Source organism: Notamacropus eugenii, chromosome 1 (genome assembly GCF_028372415.1).
Source record: "Notamacropus eugenii isolate mMacEug1 chromosome 1, mMacEug1.pri_v2, whole genome shotgun sequence".
NCBI lineage: Eukaryota > Metazoa > Chordata > Mammalia > Diprotodontia > Macropodidae > Notamacropus > Notamacropus eugenii.
In genome coordinates, this window is record NC_092872.1 from 411,899,232 (window position 1) to 411,907,436 (window position 8,205).

An 8,205-nucleotide genomic window follows, 5' to 3' on the forward strand; every position below is an offset into this window, starting at 1 on the left:
TTTCCTAATATTGAAGTAGCCCTCCATTCTTGGTGTAAAGCCTCCCTGATCAAAGTGTATTATTCTCTTGCTAAGTTGCCACTATCTTTTCACTATCTTTTTTTAAATTTTTGTACCTATATTCATTAGGGAACTTGTTCTATAATTGTCTTTCTCTGTTTTGACTCTTCCCAGTTTAGGTATCGGGGCCATATTTGTATCATAAAGAGAATTTGGTAAGATTCCACCAATTTTTCCAAACAGTCTACATAGTATTAGAATTAACTGTTCTTTAAAAGTTTCATAGAATTTGCTTGCAAATCCATTGAGCCCTGAAGATTTTTCCTAAGGAGTTCAATGATAACTTGTTCAATTTCTTTTTCTGAGACTGGGCTATTTAAGTATTTTACTTCTTCTGTTAATCTGAATATTTTATATTTTTGCATATATTCATCCATTTCACTAAGATGGTCAATTTCATGGTCATACAGCTGGGCAAAGCAATTTTTAACTGTTGTTTTAATTTCCTCTTCATTGGAGGTGAGTTTACCCTTTCCATTTTTGATACTAGTAATTTCGTTTTTTTCTTTCTTTTTTTAAATGAAATTCGCCAAAACTTTATGAATTGTATAGGTTTTTTTCAAAAAACCAGCTCTTAGTTTTACTTGTCAGTTTAATAGTATTCTTAATTTTGATTTTATTAATTTCTCCTTTGGTTTTCAGTATTTCTAATTTGGTACCAAATTGAGCATTTTCAATTTGTTCTGTTTATACCTTTTTCAATTTTATGCCCAATTCATTGAATTCTTCTTTCTCTATTTTATTCATGTATGCATTCAGAGATACAAAGTTTCCCCTATGAACTACTTTTGCTGCACCCGAAAATATTTGACATGTTGTCTTAAATCTTAATCTTAAATCTTAAATATTGATATTTTCTATGATTTGTTGTTTGACCCACTCATTTTATGGGATTACATTATTTAGTTTCTAAATAAATTTTAGTCTGTCTTTCCTTGGTCCTTCAGTATAGATAATTTTTATTTCATCATGATATCAAAAGAATGCCTTAATTATCTCTTCCTTCCTGCACTGGATTGTGAGGTTTTTGTGCCCTAATGCACAGTCAACTTTTGCATATGCACCAGGTACTGCTGAGAAAAAGGTACATTCCTTTCTATCTCCATTCAGTTTTCTCCAGAGGTCTACCTTTTCCAGAATTCCACTAACCTTCTTAACTTTCTTTTTATTTATATTTAAATTAGATTTATTAATTCAGAGAGGGGAAGGATGAGATCCCCTACTTGTATAGTTTTGCTATCTATTTCTTCCTCTAACTCCCTTAACTTCTCCTCTAAGAAGCTAGATGTTATATCACTTGCTGCATATGTGGTTAGTAACGATATTTTTTTTTTCATTTTCCATGGTGCCTTTTATCAGGACATAGTTTCCTTCCTTGTCTCTTTTAATTAGATGTACTTTTTGCTTTTGCTCTGTCTGAGATTAGGATTACTACTTTTTGTTTGTATCAGCTGAAGCGTAATGTATTCTACTGCAGCCTTTTACCATTACCCTGTGTGTATCCCCCTGTTTCACATGTGTTTCTTATAAACAGCATATTACAGGATTATGATTTTTAATCCAGTCTGCTATCCACCTTCACTTTATGAGAGAGTTCATCCCATTCACATTCAGTTATGATTACTATCTGTGTCTTTCTCACCATCCTATTTCCTCTCCTGTTTATGCTGTTATTTCTCCCTTCTCCCATCCCCCCCACAAGACTTTTACTTTTGACCGCTAACTCCCTCAGTCTTGCCTCCCTTCTATCAGGCCTCCCCTTTGTCCTTACTACTTATTTTCTCCCTTGTAGCCACTTCCTCCTTTTTCATTTCCCTTCCCCTGCCTAATGCCTGTAGAGGAAGTTCAGTTTCTATATTTAGTTGATTATATTGTTCTCTCCTTGAACCAAATACAGGGAAAGTAAAGCTCACACAATATTCATCTCCCTCCATTCCTTCAATCTACTATAATATGTTTTTGTGTGTCTTCATGTGATGCAATTTACTCTTTTCTTACTTCTTTCCTCTTTTCCCATTAAAATACCTTCACACCCTCAATTTAAATTTCTTAATTTCGCATTTGTTAATTTATATTCTCTCCCACTATCTGTGTATATTGCTTTTAAATATCATAATAACTATAAAACTCTCAAGATTAACAAATATCATCATCATATATAGGGATGTCAACATTTTGCCCATGTTGAATAACAATATTTTTTCCTGTTTACCTTTTTTATTCCTCTCTTAAGCTGAACACCAAATTTTTTATTGAGTTCTGGTCTTCTCATCAGAAGGGTCTGGAAATGCCTTATTTCACTGAATATGCACCTCCTTGTCTTAAACATTATACTCAATTTTCCTAGATAATTGTTCCTTGGTTATAGTGCAAGTGCTTTTGTCTTATGGAAAATCATATTCAAATCCCTGTGGTCTTTTAATGTATGAGCTTCAAGGTCCTCTGTAATCCTAACTGTGGTTCAACAATATCTGTATTGTTTCTTCCTGTTTGAAGTATTTTCTTCTTGATCTGATAGTTCTGTAATCTGACAACTACATCCATTGGTATTTTCAATTTGGGACCTATTTCAGGAGGTGATAGGTGGATTGTTTCAATGACTATTTTGCCATCTGTATCTAGGAACTCAGGGCTTAACTCATTTAAGTATTGTACCCCCTTATCGATTTGGCCAATTTTATGTTTTTAAGGAGCTGTTCTCTTCAATAAATACTGTTATTCATTTTGTCAATTGTATTTTTTTAAATCATTGGAAAATGTTTCTTCTACCTCTCTAATTTGGCATTTAAAATCATTCTTGAGCTCTTACAAGAATGCTTTCTGGGTTTGAGACAAGTCTATATTTCCTTTTGAGGCTTCAGATGTGGATATATTGTCAGTGCTGTTCTGTTCTGAATTTGTATTTTGATCTTTCCTGAATTCATAATAAGAAACTATGGTCTTTGCTTCTGTTATTTTCTTCTTGCTCATGGTGATTGCCGTTTTCCTGGCTTTTAAAGTGGATCTCTATTTCTAGAGTACAGGGGTATCTATCGTACATTTCTTATGCTGAGTTTGGGGTCTGTTTTCTGACTTTGTTGTTGTGATCTCTGCTTCTTTCAGTTAGAAGTTATATAATGCTTCAGCTTACCTGGTGCTGAGCTGGCTGGTGTGTGTCAAGACCAAGGCCAGGGGAAGTCTTTCTGAGTTTGCCAAGGTTTACACTAAAGTTCTTGGAGTGAGAAAACTCCTCTGGATATCTCTGAAAGGAGAATCTGACCAAACTTTGGAGGTGTGGAATCCAGTGGATGACAGACTTTGACAGATTCGGAGCCCAGGTTAGACTGGAAGGTCCACGGGAAGGATCTGTTCCGTGCGGGTAAGCCCCCAGCACACAGCACAGCACGGTCAGTGCAGCAGGGCGGAAGAGACCTGAGAAGCCCGAGAGTGGCGGGCGAAACCAGCGGAGCAGGAGACAAGCCAAACCAAGCCGGTGAGAGCCGCTGAGCACCAGATATCAGGGCAGAAGCCCTTGAAACCTTCAGCCTGAAGACTAAACTTCGGTAAGTCACCTACTTGAACTTCCGGGAGCCAGGATGGCGGAGTGATCAGTAAATGCTCTCTCCTCCCCCCTGATGACCGTGAAAGAACCATAAAATATTTCCCCAGATAAATCCTGGATCAGTGGGAACAGCAGAAGGGGGCAAATAGTCTCATAACACCAGAGGCTAGAAAAATAGCAAAGGGGGATTCTTCCTACTGTGGCAGAGGCGATCTGGAAGGACAGACGACCCAGGGCAGAGAAAATTCACACTGAGACCCAGGCAAGCCTCAGCGCCGGGAGACGAGCCCCAGGAGGGGCGGGAACACGCATTAGCTTCTAGGCGTGCCCCAGCCCTCCAGGGGAAAAGGGAAGACAATAGGGAAGCTGGGATCACCATCCCCTGACCTTGCCTTTGCCTCAGGTCAGCTGAGGAGATCTTCTGAGACCAGACCACCCCTCCCACACACCAAACAAGCTAACCCCAGGGTTAATCTGGGAAACAAAAAACAAAAACCTGCTTTTAGCCTCGACACACATCAGCTCAACACAAAGATCTGTACCTTCTGACTGAAAGAACCAGAAGCTACAACACTCAGCCAACATCATGAATTGGAAAAAGCAGACGAAAAGTGAAAAAACCATAGAATCTTTCTATGGGCATAAGGACCAAAACACAAACACCAAAGAGGTCAGAGCTGAGACTGTACTTCCATCTGAAACCTCAGAAGGGACTATGAATTTCTCGCAAGCTCAACTAGATTACCTGGAACAGCTGAAGAAGGAAATAAAAGAAAAACTGGCCAATGATTTTAAAATTATAAAAAAAGAATTCACTGATGAGAACATCACTCTGAAAAGGACAATTGAACAAATGGAAAAGGAAGTTCAAAAATTAACTGGAGAGAATAATTCCCTAAAAGGAAGAGTTAATCAAACGGAAAAGGAAACCCAAAACCTAATTGGGAAAATTGATCAAATGGAAAAGGAAACACAAAACCTAACTGGGAAAATTGGTCGAATGGAAAAAGAAGTACAAAAATTAAATGGAGAAAATAGCTCCTTAAAGGGAAAAATTGGTCAGATGCAAAAGGAGATGCAAAAGTTAACTGAAGAAAACAATACGATGAAGATTAGAATTGGGCAAGTAGAAACTAATGACTCAATGAGGCAACAAGAATCAGTCAAACAAAATCTAAAGAATGAAAAGATAGAAGAAAATGTAAAATATTTAATTGGAAAAACAACTGACCTGGAAAATAGATCCAGGAGAGAAAATTTAAGAATTATTGGCCTGCCAGAAACCCATGATGAAGAAAAGAGTCTGGACAATATCTTCCAGGAAATCATCAAGGAAAACTGCCCAGAAGTACTAGACCCAGAGGGCAAAATAGTCATCGAAAGAATCCACCATTCCCCTCCAGAAAGGGATCCCAAACTCAAAACCCCAAGAAATATCGTTGCCAAATTCCAGAGCTATCAAGTGAAGGAGAAAATACTACAAGCAGCCAGAAAGAAACAATTCAAATATCAAGGACATACAGTCAGGATCACAGAGGACCTTGCAGCTTCTACATTAAAAGATCGAAAGAATTGGAACCCAATATTCCGTAAGGCAAAGAAGTTGGGACTTCAACCAAGGATCAACTTACCCAGCAAAGTTCACCATAACATTTCAGGCAAGGAGAAAGTCATTCAACGAAATAAGGGATTTCCAGAGCTTCCTGACCAAAACACCAGAACTCAATAGACAATTTGATCTTCAAATGCAGGTCTCCAGAGAATCATAAAAAGGTAAACAGGGGGGAAAAAACAAAAACAAAAACTTGCTACTCAATTAGGGCAAACTGTTTACCTCCCTATAAGGGAAGATGATACCTGTCAAACTTGAGAACTGTGCAGCTATTATGATAAAAGGGATATATGTAGAGGGAACGGGTATAAAGTAAATGATGTCATGTCAAAAATATGATTTAAGTATGAGAAGGGATTGTAAGAGGAGGTGTGAAAAGGGGGAAGCAGAAAATGGCAAATTATATCACAGGAAGAAGTACAAAATTATAGTAGAGGGAAGGAGGGGAGGGAGATGAGCATTGTTTGAGAGGTAGTCTCATCTGATTTGTTTAAAGGAGGGAACAATAATCTTAAGTAGATAATCCTAACTAGCTCTATAGGTAGTAGGAGGGGAAGGGGGAAGAAAGGGGAGGGTTGCTAAAAGGGAGGAAAGAAGCAATAAGAGTAAAGGGGAGTAAAAGGGAGGGGGGCTAAAAGAAGGAAGGGAAGGCGGCAGGAGGAGGGGGAGAAAAGTGAATACTATTGAGGAGGGGAAGGGAGACGGGAGAACTAAAAGCACAAATGGTGGGAAAGAGGTTGGAGGGAAATACACGGATTGTAATCATAACTGTGAATGTGAATGGAATGAACTCTCCCATAAAACGGAGACGGATAGCAGGATGGATTAAAAGCCATAATCCAACAATATGCTGCTTACAAGAAACACATTTGAAACGGGGGGATACACATACGATAAAGGTCAAAGGATGGAGCAGAATATATTGTGCTTCAGCTCATGTAAGAAAGGCAGGAGTAGCAATCCTAATCTCAGACAAAGCAAAAGCAGAAATAGATCTAATCAAAAGGGATAAGGATGGAAACTATATCCTGCTAAAAGGCACCGTAGACAATGAAGCAATATCATTACTAAACATGTATGCTCCAAGTGGTATAGCATCCAAATTCTTAGAGGAGAGGTTGGGGGAGTTGAAGGAAGAAATTGATAGCAAAACTATACTAGTGGGGGACCTCAACCTCCCCCTCTCTGAACTCGATAAATCTAACCTCAAAATAAACAAGAAAGAGGTTAAGGAGGTAAATAAAACTCTGGATAAGGTAGATATGATAGATCTTTGGAGAAAATTAAATGGGAATAGAAAGGAATATACCTTTTTCTCAGCAGTACATGGAACATTTACAAAAACTGACCATGTAGTAGGACATAAAAATCTCACAATCCAGTGCAGAAAGGTAGAGATAATCAATGCATCCTTTTCAGATCATAATGCATTAAAAATTACATGTAATAAAAGGCCATGGAAAGAGAAACCAAAAATCAATTGGAAACTAAATAATCTAATTCTAAAGAAGGGTTGGGTTAAAGAAGAAATCATAGAAACAATCAAGAATTTCATTCAAGAGAATGACAATAGTGAGACAACATACCAAACCTTATGGGATACTGCAAAAGCAGTTATTAGGGGAAGTTTTATATCTTTGAATGCTTACATAAATAAAATAGAGAAAGAGGAGATCAATGACTTAGGCTTGCAGTTGAAAAAGCTAGAAAAAGAACAAATTGAAAATCCCCAAGTAAATATCAAATTAGAAATACTGAAAACCAAAGGAGAGATTAATAAAACTGAAATTAAGAAAACTATTATTGAATTAATAAATAAAACCAATAGTTGGTTTTATGAAAAAAACTAATAAAATTGATAAACCTTTGGTCAATCTGATTTAAAAAAAGAAAGAAGAAAATCAAATTACTAATATTAAAAATGAAAGGGGTGAACTCACCTCCAATGAGGAGGAAATTAAAACAATAATTAGAAACTACTTTGCCCAACTTTATGCCCACAAATTCGATAATCTAAACGAGATGGATGAATATTTTTAAAAAATACAAATTGCCCAGATTAACAGAAGAGGAAGTTGAATACTTAAACAACCCCATCTCAGGAAAAGAAATTGAACAAGCCATCAATGAACTCCCTAGGAAAAAATCTCCAGGGTCAGATGGATTCACAAGTGAATTCTATCAAACATTTAAAGAACCGTTAATTCCAATACTATATAGAATATTTTTGAAAATTGGGGAAGAAGGAGTCCTCCCAAATTCTTTCTATGATACAAATATGGTTTTGATACCCAAACCAGGAAGAGACAAAACAGAGAAAGAAAATTATAGACCAATTTCCCTAATGAATATAGATGCAAAAATTTTAAATAAGATTTTAGCAAAACGAATACAGCATCTTATCATGAGATTAATACATTATGATCAGGTAGGATTCATATCAGGATTACAGGGCTGGTTCAATATTAGGAAAACTATTAGCATTATCGATCACATCAAAAACAAAGCTAACAAAAACCACATGATTATCTCAATAGATGCAGAAAAAGCTTTTGACAAAATACAACACCCATTCCTACTAAAAACACTGGAGAATGTAGGAATAAAGGGAACTTTCCATAAAATAATAAGCAGTATCTATCTAAAACCTTCAGCAAGCATTATATGCAATGGGGATAAGCTAGATGCATTCCCAATAAGATCAGGGGTGAAACAAGGTTGTCCATTATCACCACTATTATACAATATGGTACTAGAAGTGTTAGCTGTAGCAATTAGACAAGATAAAGATATTCAAGGAATAAGAATAGCCAAAGAAGAAACTAAGTTATCACTCTTTGCAGGTGATATGATGATTTACCTAGAGAATCCCAGAGATTCAAGTAAAAAATTACTTGAATTAATAAACAACTTTAGCAAAGTTGCAGGTTACAAAATAAACCCACACAAATCTTCTGCGTTCCTATATATTAGCCACAAAGTCCAACAGCAA